We start from the raw sequence: 22,728 nt of genomic DNA, 5'->3' as shown, positions 1-22,728 counted from the left end.
AATGTTCGAGTCTTTCAGGATTCGAACCTGGAATCTTCTGATCCGTAGTCAGACGCGTTATCCGTCGCGCCACAGGCCCGCGGTGCTCGAGCCTGGACAGTAACCGTTGCAAACTATCAGATAGGTCTTCTTATAGCATAACACTCAGAAACAGGGAAAAATTACAAAAAGAAAATGTTCGAGCCTGCCAGGATTCGAACCTGGAATCTTCTGATCCGTAGTCAGACGCGTTATCCGTTGCGCCACAGGCCCGCGGTGCTCGAGCCTTGGCAGGAACAGTTTCCAACTATAGGATAGGGCTTCCTATAGCTCAACACTCAAAAAGAGCGAAAAACTTCAAAAAGAAAATGCTCGAGCCTGTCAGGGTTCGAACCTGGAATCTTCTTATCCCTAGTCAGACGCGTTATCTCTTGCGCCACAGGCCCGCGGGGCTAGAGCCTGGACAGTAACAGTTGCCAACTATAAGATATGTCTTCTTCTAGCACAACACCCAAAAAGAGGGAAAAATTACAAAAAGAAAACGTTCGAGCCTGCCGGGAATCGAACCTGGAATCTTCTGATCCGTAGTCAGACGCGTTATCCGTTGCGCCACAGGCCCGTGGTGCTCGAGTCTGGACCGGAACAGTTGCCAACTATAAGATAGGCCTTCTTATAGCGCAATACTCGAAGAGAGCAAAGAAACTACAAAAAAGTGCCGCCATATCCACGAAGTGAATGATGATGAGTGGGCGAAGTTCCGGAGGTAAACCTGGAAAACCATGAATCCTCTGTACATTTTGCCCACTCGATTTTATTACATCGCTCCCCCTAGCGTACGTCGCCGCACTAAATCGAACGATTGCCTTCAACCAATGACACGCGCCATATGTGACATCATTCCTATTTTATAAGTTCTCGCGTCTTTCATCAACTACAAGTACCGCTTTCTAGTTTATAACATCTTGCATCTTTTCATCATCAGCTACAAGTACCACCATCTAGTAAACACTACAAGAACTAAACGAGAGGTGGCTACATACAGGAGACGGTACCGCCATCTAGTGAACACTGCAAGAACTAAACTAGAGGTGGCTACATACAGGGGACGGTACCGCCATCTAGTGAACACTGCAAGAACTAAACTAGAGGTGGCTACATACAGGCTACAGGGGACGCACAGCCCACGCCCTAAGGAGCTTCGCCCCTAAAAACATGCTTGAGCCTGCCAGGATTCGTTATCCGTTGCGCCACAGGCCCACGGTGTTTGAGCTTGAACAGGAACAGTTGCCAACCATGAGATAGGTCTTCTTATAGCGCAACACTCAAAGAGAGTGAAGAAACTACAAAAAGAAAATGATCGAGCCTGCCAGGATTCGAACCTGGAATCTCCTGACTGTAGTCAGACGCGTTATCCGTTGCGCCACAGGCCCGCAGTCCTCGAGCCTAGACAGGAACAGTTGCCAACTATAAGATGGGTCTTCTTATAGCACAACACTCAAAAAGAGCGAAAAACTACAAAAAGAAAATGCTCGAGGCTGCCAGGAATCGAACCTGGAATCTTCTGATCCATAGTAAGACGCGTTATCCGTTGCGCCACAGCCCCACGGTGTTTGAGTTTGCACAGGAACAGTTGCCAGCCTTGAGATAGGTCTTCTTATAGCTCAACACTCAAAAAGAGCGAAGAAACAACAAAAAACATGCTTTAGCCTGCCAGGATTCGTTACCCGTTGCGCCAGAGGCCCACGCTGTTTGAGCTTGAACAGTAACAGTTGCCAACTATGAGATAGGTCTTCTTATAGCGCAACACTCAAAGAGAGAGAAGAAACTACAAAAAGAAAATGCTCGACCCTGCCAGGATTCGAGCCTGGAATCTCCTGATCCGTAGTCTGACGCGTTATCCGTTGCGCCACAGGCCCGAGGTGCTCGAGCCTAGGTAGGAACAGCTTCCAACTACAGGATAGGGCTACTTATAGCTCAACACTCAAAAAGGGCGAAAAACTTCAAAAACAAAATGCTCGAGCCTGCCAGGATTCCAACCTGGAATCTTCTGATCCGTAGTCAGACGCGTTATCCGTTGCGCCACAGGCCCGCGGTGCTAGAGCCTGGACAGTAACAGTTGCCAACTATAAGATAAGTCTTCTTCTAGCACAACACTCAAAAAGAGGGAAAAATTACAAAAAAAATGTTCGAGCCTGCCAGGATTCGAACCTGGAATCTTCTGATCCGTAGTCAGACGCGTTATCCGTTGCGCCACAGGCCCGTGGTACTCGAGTCTGGACAGGAACAGTTGCCAACTATAAGATAGGTCTTCTTATAGCGCAACACTCAAAGAGACCGAAGAAACTACAAAAAACATGCTTGAGCCTGCCAGGATTCGTTATCCATTGCGCCACAGGCCCACGGTGTTTGAGCTTGAACAAGAACAGTTGCCAACTATGAGATAGGTCTTCTTATAGCGCAACACTCAAAGAGAGTGAAGAAACTACAAAAAGAAAATGCTGGACCCTGCCAGGATTCGAACCTGGAATCTCCTGATCCATAGTCAGACGCGTTATCCGTTGCGTCACAGGCCCGCAGTCCTCGAGCTTAGACAGGAACAGTTGCCAACTATAAGATGGGTCTTCTTATAGCGCAACACTCAAAAAGAGCGAAAAACTACAAAAAGAAAATCCTCGAGGCTGCCAGGATTTGAACCTGAAATCTTCTGATCCGTAGTCAGACGCGTTATCCGTTGCGCCACAGGCCCGCAGTGCTAGAGCCTGGACAGTAACAGTTGCCAACTATAAGATACGTCTTCTTCTAGCACAACACTCAAAGAGACCGAAGAAACTACAAAAAACATGCTTGAGCCTGCCAGGATTCGTTATCCGTTGCGCCACAGGCCCACGGTGTTTGAGCTTGAACAAGAACAGTTGCCAACCATGAGATAGGTCTTCTTATAGCGCAACACTCAAAGAGAGTGAAGAAACTACAAAAAGAAAATGCTGGACCCTGCCAGGATTCGAACCTGGAATCTCCTGATCCATAGTCAGACGCGTTATCCGTTGCGCCACAGGCCCGCAGTCCTCGAGCTTAGACAGGAACAGTTGCCAACTATAAGATGGGTCTTCTTATAGCGCAACACTCAAAAAGAGCGAAAAACTACAAAAAGAAAATGCTCGAGGCTGCCAGGATTTGAACCTGAAATCTTCTGATCCATAGTAAGACGCGTTATCCGTTCCGCCACAGGCCCACGGTGTTTGAGTTTGCACAGGAACAGTTGCCTACCTTGAGATAGGTCTTGTTATAGCTCAACACTCAAAAAGAGCGAAGAAACTACAAAAAAAACATGCTCGACCCTGCCAGGATTCTTACAAGGAATCTTCTGATCCATGGTCAGACGCATTATCCGTTGCGCCCAAGGTATTCTAGCTTGAAAAGGAACATTTGCCAACTATGAGGTAGGTCTTCTTATAGCGCAACACTCAAAAAAAGCGAAAAACCTAAAAAAAGAATATGCTTGAGCCTAGAATCTTCTGATGGGTAGTCAGACGCGTTATCCGTCACAACTGGCCCGCGGTGCTCGATCCTGGACAGGAACAGTTGCCAACTATAAGATAGGTCTTCTTATAGCGCAACACTCAAAGAGAGCCAAGAAACTACAAAACAACATGCTTGAGCCTGCCAGGATTCGTTATCCGTTGCGCCACAGGCCCACGGTGTTTGAGCTTGAACAGTAACAGTTGCCAACTATGAGATAGGTCTTCTTATAGCGCAACACTCAAAGAGAGAGAAGAAACTACAAAAAGGAAATGCTCGAGCCTGCCAGGATTCGAACCTGGAATCTCCTGATCCGTAGTCTGACGCGTTACCCGTTGCGCCACAGTCCCTTTTTTTTTCTATATTGCCTGTTTTCGGCTCACGTAAACAATACACATATTAACTGATACACAACACAATCCAAAACATTGTAAAAACCGTGGCTCAAAGATGTGGCCACGCATCTGTTAAAATGTTTTTATCGTCGATAGTAATTCGACGCGCGGCAACCATTCTGGGGGGAATTCCTCCAACTTTTGTTCATCCACAAAATTTCTTATATACTCTTTGAAGTACTGGGTGGGTGCTCGTGCATCTACATCAAAGTGCATGGCTGCCATCCTGGATTTCCGAATGCTATGAAGAGCCATAAGCATTATCATATCATATGGGGTACCATCGTCACTTTGTATTTGCAAATAGCGGATGCCATATGCATCAATGGGGAAATCTTTTTTGATCGTGCGCTGGAGCACGTCCCAAAGAAAAACAGCATCCCAGCAGTCAATGAATACATGCTCAATTGTCTCCTCCTTTCTGCATATTATGCAATGCGTGCCCCAAAGAACGTAAAACCCCTTTGCAGCCATCCAGGTTTTGACGGTCAGCGTACCGGTATGTAATTTAAAAAAGAAATTCTTAGCACCTGGCGATATTTTCATCGCCTTGACGCGCTTTAGTACAGTGTGGCCATGGCATACATTGTAAAGGGACCGATACAAAGGCACTGGTAAAAACACATCACATAGGTCCTTGTACAACTTTCTTCGTCGGACTTGACTCAAGTATTCAAGTGAAAACCGCACTGACAGAAACCTACAAGAAAGTACAACTTCGCGGAGAAAGCCATAAACACCACCAGGTACGCTGCAGGTTGATACAACCATGTTAGGCAAGTGTTGCCCCAGGCGAAGTTGACAGACAGTGCGAAGGAATGGGTTATCGACGTCTCTAAAGAAACAAAATCGATTGACTACCTGTCTTAAAAACAAATGCGACAAGCCGAGTCCTCCATTTCGCACTCGAAGAAATAAATTGGTCCGACTCGATCTTTCCCAAGACGATTCCCACACAAAGACAGCGAACACACGGTTAAATTTTTGGATGTTTACCCTTGAACAATGTAAGACTTGTAAGATATACCAAATTTTACTCACTAAGAATATGTTGCAAATTGTGGCTTTAGAAAACATAGACCAATTCCAGCCATTCCACTTGTTCACTCTTTCCCGCAGGTTATCCACTTGGCTCCTCCAGTACGAGTCGCTGTCTTTGTAGCATTCGAGGGGGGCACCCAAGTATTTCACCGGTGTCGTAACAAACCTTATGCTGGCAAAACTGTCTGGGGTTTCTGCCCAGTCACCGTGCCAAAAGCCAAGGCATTTTCCCCAGTTTACAGCGCTGCCACTTGCAGCACAGAAGTTAGTAACGCATTTGACAGCATGTGCTATGCTGTCAGAGTTCGCGCAAAAAATGGCAATATCGTCCGCATAAGCCAACAGTCGGACTTCAACCTCGTGCAGCTTAAACCCACGGACACAGTCATTCTCTATGACACTCAAACAAAAGGACTCTGTGTACAAACAAAACAATAACGGTGAGAGAGGACAACCCTGACGGACCGAACGCTTGACTGGGATGCGCTTCCCCACCACCTTGTTAACGATTAGCCGCGTTGAGCAGTCTCGGTACGCCATGACAACCCCCTCTTTGATTATTTTCCCTAAATTCACATAATCTAGGATGCACAGCAGAATTTCATGAGGCACCCTGTCAAAAGCCTTCTCGAGGTCGATTTGCAGCATTGCGACTCGCGCACCAATAGCGTCGCAACATTCGAGGATGCTCCGGGCTGCGTGTATATTCGTGAGGATAGTTCGACCTTTAATGCCGCACGTTTGATGCGGCCCCACGAGCTCCGTAATGACTGTTTGCAACCTTTTAGCTAGGATTTTCATGAATATCTTGTAATCTCCATTAGTGAGGCAGATTGGGCGGTAAGAATTTACTTTGCGCAGTGCAACGGGGTCTTCCGATTTTGGTATAAGAACAGTGTGAGATGATGAAAAGGACGGGGGTAATATTTTCAGCTCGAATGCCTCATTATAAACGTCGGCTAAGACTGGTGTTATTTCAAACTTGAAACACTTATAAAAGGCGGAAGTCAGACCATCAGGGCCAGGCGATTTCCCGGGATGCATACTTTCAATAGCACTGTTAACTTCCTCTTCCGAAATGGGTTCCTCCAATAATTCTTTTGCATTATTGTCAAGCTTTGGCATCAGCGGTAAAAAATCTTTTTTAAAACGATCGACATCAACAGAGCTGGCGGCGAATAAACCATTGAAGTGCTCAAAGAAAGCACGCTCGATAACATCTGCGACGTCGCTGACTTCACCCTCGTGTTCAATTTCTGTTATCTGATTACGACGCGCATGCCACTTTTCTGAGCCCAACGCCCTTTTTGACGGTGCTTCTGCCGTTATCAGTCGCTCGGCTCTTGCCCGAACCATAGCACCGCGGTATCTTTCGACATCGAACCGCTCAATTTTACTTTTCAACGCGCGAATATCTTCAAGAAACATGCCGGGCAATCTACATTCTTCGAGGAGCAATTTTTCCAGGTTTCTGCGCATGAGCTTTTCTTCTGCTCCTTTTTCTCTGCTTATAGCGCTCGAGCGTTCCAAAGCCTTCAATTTAACGACCTGCTTGAAGTTCTCCCATTTTTCTCTAAACGTCTTTTTACTGCGAACTTTCATTTTTTCAACTTCCGTCATTACTTCCTCCATAAATTTTTCATCACTCAGCAGATTCGAATTCAATTTCCATAGTTGCCACTCGAAGGCCCTTTTCGTTTCTTTCGTGCTAGCTACTACAAAGCTAACCAAGCAGTGGTCACTAAATGAAACGGCGTTAACACGGTATGCCTTGCAAAGCGGTACCAATTCTACACTCACGTACGCCCTATCTAGTCGGGCATGGCTGGCTGCCTGAAAGTGGGTGTACTGCATAGTCCGGCCACCACCGAGACATTCGGCCACATCCTCCAAACCATGTTCTCTTACTATATCGCTTAAGACAGCCGTACTTGCATCCCTGTAATGTCGTTCGCTAGTTTTGTCTTTGGCTGAAAGGACGCAGTTGAAATCGCCAATAATGATTAGGAGCCTATTACATTTGGTATACTGCTTTAGTTGTTCGAAAAATATGCGTCTTTCGTCAGTGACAGTCGGTGCGTACAAGCATATTACGCGCCATTCCAATCCCGAAAACAAAAAATCACAAACAATGAGCCGACCAGACGGACATGACGTTGAGGCTTCTACTTTAGCACCCAGACTCTGTCTGACGAACAAAACGCAACCGGAAGAAGTCCCTATGGCATGGCTAACTATAACAGAATACCGCGGCAAGAATTGGCGCACCATGCCCCCAGTTTCATCGTCACCATGGACTTTAGTCTCTTGGACTGCCAGTATGTCAAGGTCGAGGTCACTTACTAGCCGATAAAGTTGACATTGTTTTCTCCGTGAGGCCAGGCCACGCACATTTAAAGTGGCCACACGGATTGAATTTTCTATTTGCACCATTGTAAGGCTACGAAAAACCCAGGGGCATGGCGCTTACCTTACAACTGCAATTCCTTCCTGAACGCCTTGTCCCAGTACAGTCCTTAAGTTGGCGAAGGCGGCGTTTCCACCGTCTTGCGCTCCGACAAAATGTTTGGCCGTGGCCGGATGGTAGGCCGCCGAGCGGGAGTCGTCTTGGCGGGTGGTTCGTCCGGCGAGGCAGCAGTGGTGCCCTTGTCTTTTTTCCCTTCGTCACGGGGACGCTTCCCCGTCACAGTGCCACTGTCGCTTTCAATCCCAGTCATCGGTTCAGCCTCGGAGGGGGTCTCGTCTGCTGAGCCAAGACACGTGTCGCCGGTGCTGCTTGCATCCACCTTTTCACTACTTTCGCCTACGCCTTCATATGGAAGCCCGGCGTCGGGCTTACCTGGTGCTTCACACACGCCCTCTTCTTGACGGCATGACGACCCATCTTCCACAGCACAGCTCGGGTTAACTCCTGCTGTTTCTTCCGAGTCTGCTTCGTCCATGAGGTGCTCCAGTGCATCACTTTCCTGCGCTGGTCCAGTCACACTGGCATATGTCTTCGCGCAGTCGGCGTCTTCGTGGCCGAAGCGGCGACAACGACTGCAGCGGGGTACTCGGCAGTCGCGACGTATGTGACCGGTACTCTTGCACCGTAGGCACAACGGTGCACGGCCTGGAACGACAACGAGAGTCAGCTCTCCGGCAATCTTGAGCTGGTGCGGAATGTCATCCACCTTGACGTCGGAGTGCAGCTTTAGTCCCACAGACCGCGTCGTTGAGCCCTTTTATGTGATGCCCGGTGCTCGCCACTTCTCCCGTTTCACTTCGAACACTTTCCCATCGGGAGTCAAGGCAACACGCACGTCTTCGTCGGTCACGCCGTGCAGCAACCAGTGAAGCTTCAAGCGAACCTCGCGGTTATTTGGGTCAATGAGCAAACATGGGCGAACCTTTACCTTCACATCGATGGCGGAGAGCAACTTCCGAGCAGCCTCAGCACTAGTTAGTGTCACAGCCCATACGTGGTTCATTTGATACGCCCCCAACGCCAAAACGTCGTCGAGCGCACCAAGCTTGGCCAAAGTGTCCCTGTAGTCTTCGACGCGGTAAGGCCGGGCTCTCGGATCACCATGCATGAAAACGGTATTCGCAGCGATGCTTCCGGAAGGCAGATTGGGCAGAATCACCTGATAATCGTCGGCGCTAGGCGCAAAAACCCTGTTAACGCGGCCCGGTCGGGCCGCTGATACCGCTCCGTCGGAGCCGAACATTCCGCGACCGTATCGCTCGAAAGCTGGAAGTGGAATGTTGCGCCACAGGCCCGTGGTGCTCGAGTCTGGACCGGAACAGTTGCCAACTATAAGATAGGCCTTCTTATAGCGCAATACTCAAAGAGAGCGAAGAAACTACAAAAAAGTGCCGCCATATCCACGAAGTGAATGATGATGAGTGGGCGAAGTTCCGGAGGTAAACCTGGTAAATCATGAATCCTCTGTACATTTTTCCCACTCGATTTTATTACATCGCTCCCCCTAGCGTACCTCGCCGCACTAAATCGAACGATTGCCTTCAACCAATGACACGCGCCATATGTGACATCATTCCTATTTTATAAGATGTCGCGTCTTTCATCAACTACAAGTACCACTTTCTAGTTTATAACATCTTGCATCTTTTCATCATCAGCTACAAGTACCACCATCTAGTAAACACTACAAGAACTAAACGAGAGGTGGCTACATAGAGTAGACGGTACCGCCATCTAGTGAACACTGCAAGAACTAAACTAGAGGTGGCTACATGGATGGATGGATGGATATGGCTGTACCCTTTAGATCGGGCGGTGGCTAGCGCCACCAAGCCGTAATATATAATGAACCAAAAACTATATATATTTTTTTTCCTTAAAAAAGAGTTTGAGGATTCGTACTTTGCAGTGAAGAGTTTAATTTTCATTCGCGCCTTGACTTTAGCCACCAATCAGACAACCTCCTTCTAGTGAAGTCTACCCGCTTAAAGTTTATTTTGCCCTCCCAGTCCCTAAACCCCAGTGCTTTGAAAAACTCTACGCCATCATCCTGAACTATAGGGTGAAGCCCTTTACAGAACATTATCAAGTGTTCGGCAGTTTCTTCTTCCTCTCCACACGCACTGCATACTGTGTCTACCCCTTGGTATTTGGCCCGATATGTCTTGGTTCGCAGTACTCCCGTTCTGGCCTCAAAAAGTAGAGAACTACCCCGAGTATTATCATAGATCCTTTCCTTGGCAATTTCCTGCTTAAACTTCCGATAGACCTCTAGTGCGAACTTCTTAATCATGCCCATTCTCCACATGTCAGTCTCCATTTCCTTCACTTTCTTCTTAACCGATAGTTCTTTTTGGTTTGGCCACCTGCTGTTTTCTAAGTATTTACCAGTCAACTTCCTGGTTCGCTTCCTCCATTTTGTATCGACATTCTTCATGTACAAGTAGCTGAAAACCTTCCTAGCCCAACGCTCTTCCCCCATTTCTCTCAATCGCTTCTCAAATTTTATCTTGCTGCTAGCTTCCCTGCCCTCAAATGATGTCCATCCCATATCACCTTGTACTCCCTGATTTGGTGTATTCCCGTGAGCTCCTAAAGCAAGCCTACCTATTCCACGTTGCTTAATTTCTAATCTTGCTTGAACTTCTGATCTCATGCACAAGACCGCATTGCCGAACGTCAGCCCAGGAACCATGACCCCTTTCCATATTCCTCTCACAACATCATACCTATTGTAATTCCACAGTGCCCTATTTTTCATGACTGCTGCATTCCTGTTACCTTTAGTCGTCACGTATATTTCGTGTTCCCTCAGATACTCGGTCCTATTGCTTATCCATACGCCCAGATATTTGTATTTATCTGTTATCTCTAGCGTGACCTCCTGTATTCTAAGCTCACTACCTTCGTTGTAATTGAAAATCATGACTGCTGATTTTTCCTTACTGAAGCTGAAATCTAACCTATCTCCCTCATTACCGCAGATGTCCATCAATCTCTGCAAATCTTCCTTGTTGTTGGCCATTAGCACTATATCATCTGCGTACATTAATGCTGGTAGTGCCTGATCAATAAGTTTTCCTTGTTTGTCTAAAGAGAGGTTGAAGCCCAGTCTACTTCCCTCTAATTTTGCCTCTAATCCTTGTAGGTACATCATGAATAATAAGGGTGACAGGGGGCACCCTTGCCTAAGCCCCCGTTTTACCTCTGCAGGCTTCGATACCTGTTTTTCCCACTTTATAACTACCTTGTTACCTTTATAGATACCCTTTAAAAGATTAGTGACTACATAATCCACGCCTAGTGTGTCCAGTATTCCCCACAATTCCTCTTGAACCACGCTATCGTACGCTCCCTTGATATCCAAAAATGCTAGCCACAGGGGCCTGTGTTCCTTTTCTGCTATTTCGATGCACTGCGTCAGTGAGAACAGATTGTCTTCCAACCTCCTGTGTTTCCGAAATCCATTCTGCAGTTCCCCCAGCACCCCCTCATCCTCTATCCACACCTGCAGTCTTTCCTTTATAATCTGCATCGCCAGCCTGTAGACCACTGATGTCACTGTTATAGGACGGTAGTTGTTTATGTCAGCTTTGTCCCCCTTTCCTTTATAGATCATGCTCATCCTGCTAAGTTTCCATCCATCGGGAACTTCACCATCGATTATTATTGTGCTCACTGCCTCTCTCAAAGCCTGCTTAGACTTCGGACCTAATGTCTTTATCAGCCTAATTGGAATGCCATCTGGGCCTGTTGATGTACTACTAGGAACCCTTTTCTCAGCGCTTACCCACTCTTGTTGTGAAAATGGAGCCATTGCACCACTTGATTCGTCCTTGTCTATTGTGGTGCATAAAGTACTTCTTTGTCGAAATTTTTCTGTCACTTTTGTTCTTATATTGTTACGAATAAATATAGCACCTGGTACTATATAAACTCTTTATTCAGGGCGAACTTGTGCCCGTAAACTTGAAGCTAAAAATGGTCAGCCAAAATGTCTGCGCCCCTGACTCTAACTTCGTCGCTCTCCTCTTCTGCCCCTCGAGTCTCGTGCCAGTCCCATGGCGTAGCATCGTGGCGCGTGCAGGACGGCGTTCCATGGCGCGGCTTTCTTGCTACTTGCTTGACGGCTTTTACGAACGCGAATTGTGGTACGCGTCTTCTGCGATGGTCGAGCTGTGGCATTAGTCCCCCTCCTAGCACGCATCGCCCCGATGCGTAGAGCCGGCTGACAGTTTCTAAACAATAGGACTTCTCCTTGTGTTAGACGACGTTGTTCAGTTCCTGTCGTAGTACGGTTTCATACGTACTACATGTACAACTTCCGGGAGATTCCTGCGTCGTGTTGTGCATACTGTTGCGTCCCGCTGCCAGTGACGTCTTCGAGACGAGCGCGATGTCGTCGCCACTCAGTTCCGCGAACGCAGCGACTGTTGAGGCTGACCATTGTGTCGCGGGACGGTGCGCTGGCGCCACGGCTGGGCCCTGCGGAATGCGGCGGCGGTTTCGGGGAACGAAAGATTCGTCGCTGCTTCTTGGAGGGATGGGTCCACCCGGAACAACTGAGCATAGAGCTGAGGGGAAGGTGCGCTGGCGCCACGGCTGGGCCCTGCGGAATGCGGCGGCGGTTTCGGGGAACGAAAGATTCGTCGCTGCTTCTTGGAGGGATGGGTCCACCCGGAACAACTGAGCATAGAGCTGAGGGGAAGTCGGGTTCCGGGTGGACGATTCACCCCCTTGATCCCCCCCTCTTACTGCGGGCCGCCCCTGCCTTTCGTGAAGTGGACTGATGGACCGAGATAGAGGGAGAGGGGCGGCAACGAGAGGGATAAAAAGGACGGAGGAGACGGCGGGCGCAGAAGGGGGAACAACGATGACCAGTTAACTTTTCTTTGAATGCAAATAAATCCCTTTTTTCAAGTTTCCTAAATGGACGTCCTGCTTTCATGACCTGCCTGATCTTGGTCATCCCACCCAATCTACCCCGACGACGCTACAATACTTGACCTTCAGGGATCACTTCGTAGTTTAATGGGCCTAGCTGACGAAGAACCCTGTAAGGGCCAAAATAGCGCCGCATAAGCTTTTCTGATAGGCCACGTGCACGTACAGGCGTCCAGACCCACACTTGGTCTCCAGGGGAGTACTGAACATCCCTTCGTCTTAGATTGTAACGGTGCGCGTCGACGTTCTGCTGTTGAATGATGCGGTTCCGTGCTAGTTGTCGCGCCTCTTCTGCCCTTTCTACATATTCGCTTATGTCAGGGTCCTCTTCATTCGTGCTGTTGACAGGCAGCATCGCGTCTAATATCGTTATTACTGTCCGACCATAAACAAGTTGAAATGGCGTGAAGTGGGTTGTCTCTTGTACTGCGGTATTGTATGCAAATGTAGCATACGGTAATATGGTGTCCCAAGTCCGATGCTCGACGTCCACATACATCGCGATCATGTCAGCAAGAGTCCTGTTCAGCCTTTCAGTTAACCCGTTAGTTTGCGGATGGTATGCGGTAGTTCTTCTGTGGTCGGTGTGCGTTAGTTTCATGACAGACTGTACTAGCCTGGCAGTGAACGCAGTTCCTTTGTCAGTTATAAGAACTCTAGGTGCGCCATGTCGCAGCACTATCTGGGTCACAAAAAACTGAGCCACTTCATTTGCCGTTCCTTTTGTGAGAGATGACGTCTCGGCATACCGGGTCATGTAGTCGGTTGCTACAACTATCCAGCGCTTCCCAAACGATGACATAGGAAATGGTCCTAGCAAATCCATTCCGACCTGCTCAAACGGGACTTTCGGTGGCTCTATCGGTTTCAAAAGACCTGCTGGTTTTAGGGGTGGTACTTTGCGTCTTTGGCATTCTCGACATGATCTTACGTAATGCTGTACTGAATCCATCAATTTTGGCCAGTAATATCTGCGGCGGATTTTTGCCAAAGTCCTACTAATGCCCAAGTGACCTGCCGATGGGTCATCATGACACGCTTCTAAAATTTCCGCTCGCAGTGATGATGGTATCAGCAGTAGGAACGTTTCACCGGTGTGTTGAAAGTTTCTCTTGTAGAGAACGTTGTTGCGGAGGACGTAGGAACGTAGTCCACGGATGAAAACTCGCGGTACTTCGACTTGCTGCCCCTCTAAGTATTGAATGAGCAGAAGTAATTCTGGGTCCATTCGTTGATCATGAGCCATCTCCGACACATTCACAGCTCCAAGAAATGCGGAGTCTTGTTCATGCTCAGGAGACGAGTTCTGGATTGGTGCTCGTGACAAGCAGTCCGCGTCATTGTGCTTGTGGCCAGACTTGTAGACTACGGTGATGTCATATTCTTGTAGACGTAGGCTCCATCTAGCAAGTCTTCCGGAAGGATCCTTGAGGTTCGCAAGCCAGCACAATGAATGATGGTCACTGATGGCTCGGAATGGTCTACCGTATAAATATGGACGGAACTTACTGATAGCCCATATCACTGCGAGACATTCCTTTTCCGTAGCTGAATAATTATACTCAGCTTTCGACAGAGTGCGGCTTGCATAAGCAATAACTTTTTCTTCCCCGTTCTGCCATTGAACAAGAATAGCACCGAGGCCAACGTTGCTGGCGTCCGTATGAATGTCTGTTTTGGCATCTTCGTCAAAATGAGCAAGTATGGGAGGTGACTGCAAACGCCGTCGTAACTCAGAGAAGGCGTCTTCTTGCTCTTGGTGCCAGATGAATGGCACACCTTCCTTCGTAAGCCGTGTCAGTGGTTCCGCAATCTTGGAGAAATTTTCAACAAAGCGCCTATAGTAGGCACAAAGCCCCAGGAAACGTCGCATAGCTTTCTTGTCTCTTGGCCTTGGGAAATTTTCAACCGCAGTGATCTTATCCGGATCTGGGCGGACACCGTGAGAACTGACAATGTGCCCGAGGAACCGGAGCTCCCGGAACCCGAAGTGGCACTTTTCGGGTTTGATCGTAAGTGCAGCCATACGAATAGCGTCCAGTACCGTTCTCAATCTCTGTACATGCTGCTCGAACGTAGTGGGAAAAATTACTACGTCATCCAGATAGACAAGACATGACTGCCATTTGAGGCCGGAGAGCACAGTGTCCATCATCCTCTGGAAGGTAGCGGGAGCAGAACACAAACCAAATGGGAGTACTTTGAACTCGTAGAGTCCGTCGGGTGTCACAAACGCCGTCTTTTCCCGATCTCGTTCGTCGACTTCTATTTGCCAGTACCCGCTCTTTAGATCCAACGATGAAAAAAGTGAGCATTGCGCAGTTTATCCAACGTATCGTCGACTCGTGGGAGTGGGTACACGTCTCGCTTCGTGACGAGGTTGAGTTTTCTGTAATCAACACAGAACCGCATGGTGTTGTCCTTCTTCTTCACCAATACTACCGGCGATGCCCATGGGCTTTTGGAGGGCTGTATGACATCGTCGTCGAGCATCTCCTGTACTTGCTTCTTTATCGCCTCCCTTTCTTTTGGAGCTACTCGGTATGGATGCTGACATACTGGTCTAACATGCCCTTCGATTACAATGCGGTGCTTTGCTACAGGCGTACGTCCGACTTTCGAAGAAGAAGAAAAACACTCTGCGAATTCCTTGATCAACTCCACAATCTGGTCTTTCTGCAGAGATGAAAGCTCTCGGTCAATATCTATTTTCTCGAGGACACTTTCCACTGTTGAGGGCGTTGTAGGTACTTTTTCTATGGTGCAAACATCTGAGACTTGTAAGTAGTCATGAAGTGATGCTATGGCTGCTCCCTTCGCCACATGCTGTACCTCGTTGGTAAAGTTAGTCAATAGCACATCAGTATATCCGTTCCGCAGGTTCACTAGACCTCTCGCCACGCGTATTCCCTTTGTGAGCAGCAGTTCGACATTTCCATCAGCTAGTCCGGCATATTCACGAAAAATGTCGCTTTTCACAGAAACTGTCACGCTGCTACGTGGCGGCACTGTCACACCTTCATCCACAATACGAAGAGACGAAACAATTGGTTGCTCCGCATGACACACGGCAACAGTGTTCTCTGTAGAGAAAGAAACTTGGGATTTCTGCAAGTCGATGATGGCACTGTTTGCTTGCAGAAAGTCCATGCCCAGAATTGCCTCACGGGAACATTCAGGAAGAACAATAAAACTGCAGGCGTACACATGGCCTCTTATTCCCACTCTCGCAGTGCACAATCCTACGGGGCTGACTAAGTGCCCGCCGGCGGTGCGTATCTGCGGTCCGGTCCAATGAGTGAGCACTTTCTTCAGCTTCTTTGCGAGCATGCTACTTATTACTGAGTAATCTGCACCTGTGTCTATTAACGCTATGGTTTCTACGTCGTCTATTCTGACTTGTAGCTCGGATGTCACGTCACCATTACTGCGCTTGTCCGTCGTTGTGTCAGTGTCGTCGTCTGATCCGGTTAGCGATGGAGGGTTTTCAGTTTTTCGAAAATCAGCGGCCCTGCCTCCACAGGTCGCCGGTTCTAGTTTTCCCGTCGCGGGCTTGGTGAACGACGCCTCGGGAAAGTAGATGATGGGTGTGGACTCGGCGACCTATTGCGCATTGGTGCAATCGACCGCGATTCATGTCGCTGAGTGTTTGGATAGGCATAGCGCGAAGACAAATATTCTTCGATTTCGTAAGGGCGCTCACCGTTACGAGGGCAGGGCGCATTCACTGGGAAGCCACGTAGCCCGACCCGACGGTAGTGGCATGTCCGATAAAGATGACCTGCCTCCCCACAGTGGTAGCAGAGGGGCCGCCGGTCTGCCGTGCGCCATACATCACTTTTGCGGGGTCTTGCTTCTGGCATCGGCGCTGGAGTACTGCGAGGAAAGGTCGGTGGCATAACGGAAGCTTGTGCAAAGCTCGGGCGTCTCATGTCTTGCCGTACGACTTGCGCGTATGACAGCTGTGGCTGAGGTTCCGGTTGCGTGTAGTGTGGCACCTGAGGCTGCGGTTGAATAATTGCTTGCCGCACTTCTTCACGCACAACGTCCGCGATTGAGGGCATCGCTGAAGGACTTTGAGGAAGTTGCAGTTTCTGGAGCTCCTCCTTAACAATAGCCCTCACCATTTCCCGGAGGACGTCAACGTTGGTGGGGAAGGTTGTTGACTCCACCCTGACTGAAGAGACGCTGAAGTCTCTGTTGTACAGTCGCGCACGTTGTTGTAGCGTCCTTTCCATGGTCGTTGCCTCGGACCGGAACTCCGCCACAGTTCGCGGTGGATTACGCACCAGGCCTGCAAAAATTTCTTCCTTTACTCCGCGCATTAGGTGCCGCAACTTCTTCTCCTCGGCCATGTTTTGGTCGGCTCGGCGGAAGAGCCGTGACATGTCTTCTATGTACATGGCCACGCTCTCGTTATTCCGCTGGTTCCTCGCCTGAAGAGCAGCCTCTGCCTTCTCTTTGCGGTCCGTGTTCGGATAGGTTGCGATTAGCTCTCGTCGGAAGTCGTCCCATGACAGCATGCACGCTTCGTGGTTCTCAAACCACGTACGTGCCGAATCTTGCAGGGCGACGTAAACGTAACGAAGCTTTCGGGCTTCGTCCCAACCATTCAAACGTGCAACGCGCTCGAAGCCTTCAAGCCAGTCCTCGGCGTCTTCAAAGGTCTCACCGTGGAAGACCTCTGGTGTACGTGGCGAATCCACGATGAGGTGAGATGGAGATGGCATCGACTGGGTGGCCATCGTAGTGACGCTTGTGCTTGAGGTCTCGACAGGTCTTGATGAGTCAATTAGGGGGCCAAACTCGGGCTGCTCCCCACGTAGTCGGCGACTCGTGCGTTGGTGCACAGGTGTCAATTCTGCTGGCTCCAATCTTCTGGGATCTGGGCTTCTCCTTGCCTGTGGTGGGCTTGGAATCATACCCAGCACGTCCACCAGATTGTTACGAATAAATATAGCACCTGGTACTATATAAACTCTTTATTCAGGGCGAACTTGTGCCCGTAAACTTGAAGCTAAAAATGGTCAGCCAAAATGTCTGCGCCCCTGACTCTAACTTCGTCGCTCTCCTCTTCTGCCCCTCGAGTCTCGTGCCAGTCCCATGGCGTAGCATCGTGGCGCGTGCAGGACGGCGTTCCATGGCGCGGCTTTCTTGCTACTTGCTTGACGGCTTTTACGAACGCGAATTGTGGTACGCGTCTTCTGCGATGGTCGAGCTGTGGCAATATATTCAATAGCTTCGTCCCCTTCTAGCCTAGCACCTTGGGCTGTAGTTATAAATCTCTGCTCTAGGCTCGTCTCATTTCTTAGGGAGTTTAGATGGTTCCAAAATTTCGCAGCTGCCTTTCTATCTTTTTTATGTACTTCTGCCAGCCACTGAGCTCCCTTCCATCTAATCTTTTCATTGATCAGAAGGGATGCATCTCTTCTACAGCTTAGAAAGGTTGCCCATTTTCTTTCAACATCATCTGTCGGTTCACCCCGCTGCTTAGCATGTCTGTGTTCCCTAGAGGCTTCCTGACGTTTTGCTATGGCTCTCTTAACTTCCTCATCCCACCAACTTTTGGGTTTGTGTCTTCTTTTCCGGGGTGACTTGTCACGCGTCTTAGCAAGCTCTAGCTCAAAGAGTCTAATTAGATTCGTGTATGTCCATACTGTCTTATTATCCTCTGTGATTACTTTCTCAATTTGTTTAGTGGCTATTTCAATTTGTCTTTCCGGATAAAAATTTTCCTGTAGTTGCTCATCTTGTCTCCTTCCCACTTTCACTGCTCTTCCAAAACTTAGCTTGATACGTTTGTGATCGCTACCCAGACTTCTGGAGCCACCTTCATCTATGTGCATTCCCCTGAGCTTATCATACATCCTATGTGACATCAGTGCATAATCTATCGTCGACTGAAGCCTTCCTACCTCCCATGTTATTTGCCCTTCACACTTCTCGGTACTGTTGCAAATGATCAAATCGAGCCTTTCACACATATCCATGATCATTTTGCCTGTCGGGTCGGTATACCCATCTATATCTTCTATGTGCGCATTCATGTCTCCTAGTATAATTATCTCGCACTCTCTTCCTAACTCTTGAATGTCCTTTGATATACACTCTACCATTGTCTGGTTTTCCTTTCTGGCCTTTGCTCCCGTCCATGGTACACGAAACCAAGGAGTGTCATTTGACCTGCCACTTTCCCTTTTAGCCATAAATGTTCCTTGCACTCCTGCTTGACCCTTTGCCAGTGTGTACTTTTATGAATGAATGCCCCAATACCACCCCCCTTTCTGCTGCCTTCTGTTCTATTACAATATTCCCACGCGTAGTCCGGATTGTTCGGAGGTTGTTCCATGTCCCTGAGATGTGTTTCTTCAAAACCGTATACCATCGGCCTCTCTTCCCTTAGCTGTTCTTCTATCTCTTCCCACTTCAGCCTGTTCCTACCACCCTGCATGTTAATATACCCTATGTCTGAATTGGCTCGGTGCTCGTGGCTACGTCTATTTATGCCCCGGACTCTACCTATCTTAGATATTGGTACCACTTTGGAATCGTCTCTGTCCATACCACCTGTCGAAGAGTCTCCCTGGTTGTTTTCCTCGTTACTAGCTATCCTGCACCCCGAATGGCTCGCTTGCCCCCCAAAAAAGCTACTGCGCGTCCTGCAAGTCGCCAACCCACCTCATGACCTAGCCGCCCATCGAAGTGAATTCTGTCTCGTAGAAAACCCCCCCACCTATGCACCTCTCTGTTTATTTCCACCACCTCAAAGCCTTTCTCTACATACAGGGGACGGTACCGCCATCTAGTGAACACTGCAAGAACTAAACTAGAGGTGGCTACATAGAGGCTACAAGGGACGCACAGCCCACGCCCTAAGGAGCTTCGCTCTAAAAATATGCTTGAGCCTGCCAGGATTCGTTATCCGTTGCGCCACAGGCCCACGGTGTTCGAACTTGAACAGGAACAGTTGCCAACCATGAGATAGGTCTTCTTATAGCACAACACTCAAAGAGAGTGAAGAAACTACAAAAAGAAAATGCTCGAGCCTGCAAGGATTCGAACCTGGAATCACCTGATCCGTAGTCAGACGCGTTATCCGTTGCGCCACAGGCCCGCATTCCTCGGGCCTAGACAGGAACAGTTGCCAACTATAAGATGGGTATTCTTATAGCGCAACACTCAAAAAGAGCGAAAAACTACAAAAAGAAAATGCTCGAGGCTGGCAGGAATCGAACCTGGAATCTTCTGATCCATAGTAAGACGCGTCATCCGTTGCACCACAGGCCCACGGTGTTTGAGCTTGCACAGGAACAGTTGCCAAATATAAGATGGTTCTTCTTATAGCGCAACACTCAAAAAGAGCGAAAAACTACAAAAAGAAAATGCTCAAGGCTGCCAGGAATCGAACCTGGAATCTTCTGATCCATAGTCAGACGCGTTATCCGTTGCACCACAGGCCCACGGTGTTTGAGCTTGCACAGGAACAGTTGCCAGCCTTGAGATATTTCTTCTTATAGCTCAACACTCAAAAAGAGCGAAGAAACTACAAAAAACATGCTCGACCCTGCCAGGATTCTTACAAGGAATCTTCTGATCCATGGTCAGACACATTATCCGTTGCGCCCACGGTATTCGAGCTTGAAAAGGAACATTTGCCAACTATGAGGTAGGTCTTCTTTTAGCGAAACACTCAAAAAGAGCGAAACACCTAAAAAAAGAATATGCTCGAGCCTGGAAACCTCTGATCCGTAGTCAGACGCGTTATCCGTTGCACCACAGGCCCGCGGTGCTCGATCCTGGACAGGAACAGTTGCCAACTATAAGATAGGTCGTGTTATAGCGCAACACTCAAAGAGAGCGAAGAAACTTCAAAAAAACATGCTTGAGCCTGCCAGGATTCGTTATCCGTTGCGCCACAGGCCCACGGTGTTTGAGCTTAACAGTAACAGTTGCCAACGTTGAGACAGGTCTTCTTATAACGCAACACTCAAATAGAGAGAAGAAACTACAAAAAGAAAATGCTCGAGCCTGCCAGGATTCGAAACTGGAATCTCCTGATCCGTAGTCAGACGCGTTATCCGTTGCGCCACAGGCCCGCGGTGCTGAAGCATGGACAGGAACAGTTGCCAACTATAAGATAGGTCTTCTTATAGCACAAACCTGAAAAAGAGGGAAAAATTACAAAAAGAAAATGTTCCAGTCTTCCAGGATTCGAACCTGGAATCTTCCGATCCGTAGGCAGACGCGTTATCCGTCGCGCCATAGGCCCGCGGTGCTCGAGCCTGGACAGTAACAGTTGCCAACTATAAGATAGGTCTTCTTATAGCACAACACTCAAAAAGAGGGAAAAAGTACAAAAAGAAAATGTCCGAGCCTGCCAGGATTCGAACCTGAAATCTTCTGATCCGTAGTCAGACGCGTTATCCGTTGCGCCACAGGCCCGCAGTCCTCGAGCCTAGACAGGAACAGTTGCCAAATATAAGATGGTTCTTCTTATAGCGCAACACTCAAAAAGAGCGAAAAACTACAAAAAGAAAATGCTCAAGGCTGCCAGGATTCGAAACTGGAATCTTCTGATCCGTAGTCAAACGCGTTATCCGTTGCGCCACAGGCCCGTGGTGCTCGAGCCTGGACAGTAACAGTTGTCAACTATAAAATAGGTCTTCTTCTAGCACAACACCCAAAAAGAGGGAAAAATTACAAAAAGAAAATGTTCGAGCTTGCAAGGATTCGAACCTGGAATCTCCTGATCCGTAGTCAGACGCGTTATCAGTTGCGACACAGGCCCGCAGTCCTCGAGCCTAGACAGGAACAGTTGCCAAATATAAGATGGTTCTTCTTATAGCGCAACACTCAAAAAGAGCGAAAAACTACAAAAAGAAAATGCTCAAGGCTGCCAGGATTCGAATCTGGAATCTTATGATCCGCAGTCAAACGCGTTATCCGTTGCGCCACAGGCCCGTGGTGCTCGAGCCTGGACAGTAACAGTTGTCAACTATACGATAGGTCTTCTTCTAGCACAACACCCAAAAAGAGGGAAAAATTACAAAAAGAAAATGTTCGAGCCTGTCTGGATTCGAACCTGGAATCTTCTGATCCGTAGTGAGACGCGTTACCCGTTGCGCCGAAGGCCCGCGGTGCTAGAGTCTGGACAGTAACAGTTGTCAACTATAAGATAGGTCTTCTTCTAGCACAACACCCAAAAAGAGGGAAAAATTACAAAAAGAAAATGTTCGTGCTTGCAAGGATTCGAACCTGGAATCTCCTGATCCGTAGTCAGACGCGTTATACGTTGCGCCACAATCCCGCAGTCCTCGAGCCTAGACAGGAACAGTTGCCAAATATAAGATGGTTCTTCTTATAGCGCAACACTCAAAAAGAGCGAAAAACTACAAAAAGAAAATGCTCAAGGCTGCCAGGAATCGAACCTGGAATCTTCTGATCCATAGTCAGACGCGTTATCCGTTGCACCACAGGCCCACGGTGTTTGAGCTTGCACAGGAACAGTTGCCAGCCTTGAGATATTTCTTCTTATAGCTCAACACTCAAAAAGAGCGAAGAAACTACAAAAAACATGCTCGATCCTGCCAGGATTCTTACAAGGAATCTTCTGATCCATGGTCAGACACATTATCCGTTGCGCCCACGGTATTCGAGCTTGAAAAGGAACATTTGCCAACTATGAGGTAGGTCTTCTTTTAGCGAAACACTCAAAAAGAGCGAAACACCTAAAAAAAGAATATGCTCGAGCCTGGAAACCTCTGATCCGTAGTCAGACGCGTTATCCGTTGCACCACAGGCCCGCGGTGCTCGATCCTGGACAGGAACAGTTGCCAACTATAAGATAGGTCGTGTTATAGCGCAACACTCAAAGAGAGCGAAGAAACTTCAAAAAAACATGCTTGAGCCTGCCAGGATTCGTTATCCGTTGCGCCACAGGCCCACGGTGTTTGAGCTTAACAGTAACAGTTGCCAACGTTGAGATAGGTCTTCTTATAACGCAACACTCAAATAGAGAGAAGAAACTACAAAAAGAAAATGCTCGAGCCTGCCAGGATTCGAAACTGGAATCTCCTGATCCGTAGTCAGACGCGTTATCCGTTGCGCCACAGGCCCGCGGTGCTGGAGCATGGACAGGAACAGTTGCCAACTATAAGATAGGTCTTCTTATAGCACAAACCTGAAAAAGAGGGAAAAATTACAAAAAGAAAATGTTCCAGTCTTCCAGGATTCAAACCTAGAATCTTCCGATCCGTAGGCAGACGCGTTATCCGTCGCGCCATAGGCCCGCGGTGCTCGAGCCTGGACAGTAACAGTTGCCAACTATAAGATAGGTCTTCTTATAGCACAACACTCAAAAAGAGGGAAAAAGTACAAAAAGAA

At 48.3% G+C, this 22,728-nt stretch overlaps 10 non-coding genes across 10 annotated transcripts; all 10 read right to left on the bottom strand.

Annotated features, from left to right (window-relative positions):
- Positions 1-179: 179 nt before the first annotated feature.
- Positions 180-252, bottom strand: TRNAR-ACG (transfer RNA arginine (anticodon ACG)). Its single transcript has one exon. It is a non-coding gene; the product is annotated as a tRNA-Arg (tRNA).
- A 273-nt stretch (positions 253-525) lies between these two features.
- TRNAR-ACG (transfer RNA arginine (anticodon ACG)) lies at positions 526-598 on the bottom strand. The gene has a single exon. It is a non-coding gene; the product is annotated as a tRNA-Arg (tRNA).
- A 911-nt stretch (positions 599-1,509) lies between these two features.
- On the bottom strand, positions 1,510-1,582 carry TRNAH-AUG (transfer RNA histidin (anticodon AUG)). Its single transcript has one exon. It is a non-coding gene; the product is annotated as a tRNA-His (tRNA).
- Positions 1,583-1,995: 413 nt separating this feature from the next.
- Positions 1,996-2,068, bottom strand: TRNAR-ACG (transfer RNA arginine (anticodon ACG)). Its single transcript has one exon. It is a non-coding gene; the product is annotated as a tRNA-Arg (tRNA).
- A 98-nt stretch (positions 2,069-2,166) lies between these two features.
- TRNAR-ACG (transfer RNA arginine (anticodon ACG)) lies at positions 2,167-2,239 on the bottom strand. Its single transcript has one exon. It is a non-coding gene; the product is annotated as a tRNA-Arg (tRNA).
- Positions 2,240-2,964: 725 nt separating this feature from the next.
- On the bottom strand, positions 2,965-3,038 carry TRNAH-AUG (transfer RNA histidin (anticodon AUG)). The gene has a single exon. It is a non-coding gene; the product is annotated as a tRNA-His (tRNA).
- A 16,348-nt stretch (positions 3,039-19,386) lies between these two features.
- TRNAR-ACG (transfer RNA arginine (anticodon ACG)) lies at positions 19,387-19,459 on the bottom strand. The gene has a single exon. It is a non-coding gene; the product is annotated as a tRNA-Arg (tRNA).
- A 909-nt stretch (positions 19,460-20,368) lies between these two features.
- Positions 20,369-20,441, bottom strand: TRNAR-ACG (transfer RNA arginine (anticodon ACG)). Its single transcript has one exon. It is a non-coding gene; the product is annotated as a tRNA-Arg (tRNA).
- A 273-nt stretch (positions 20,442-20,714) lies between these two features.
- Positions 20,715-20,787, bottom strand: TRNAR-ACG (transfer RNA arginine (anticodon ACG)). Its single transcript has one exon. It is a non-coding gene; the product is annotated as a tRNA-Arg (tRNA).
- Positions 20,788-22,388: 1,601 nt separating this feature from the next.
- TRNAR-ACG (transfer RNA arginine (anticodon ACG)) lies at positions 22,389-22,461 on the bottom strand. The gene has a single exon. It is a non-coding gene; the product is annotated as a tRNA-Arg (tRNA).
- Between the last annotated feature and the right edge of the window lie 267 nt (positions 22,462-22,728).

The sequence above is a fragment of the Rhipicephalus microplus genome, chromosome X (assembly GCF_043290135.1).
Source record: "Rhipicephalus microplus isolate Deutch F79 chromosome X, USDA_Rmic, whole genome shotgun sequence".
Classification (NCBI taxonomy): Eukaryota; Metazoa; Arthropoda; class Arachnida; order Ixodida; family Ixodidae; genus Rhipicephalus; species Rhipicephalus microplus.
This window is presented reverse-complemented; position numbering and strand designations above follow the sequence as displayed.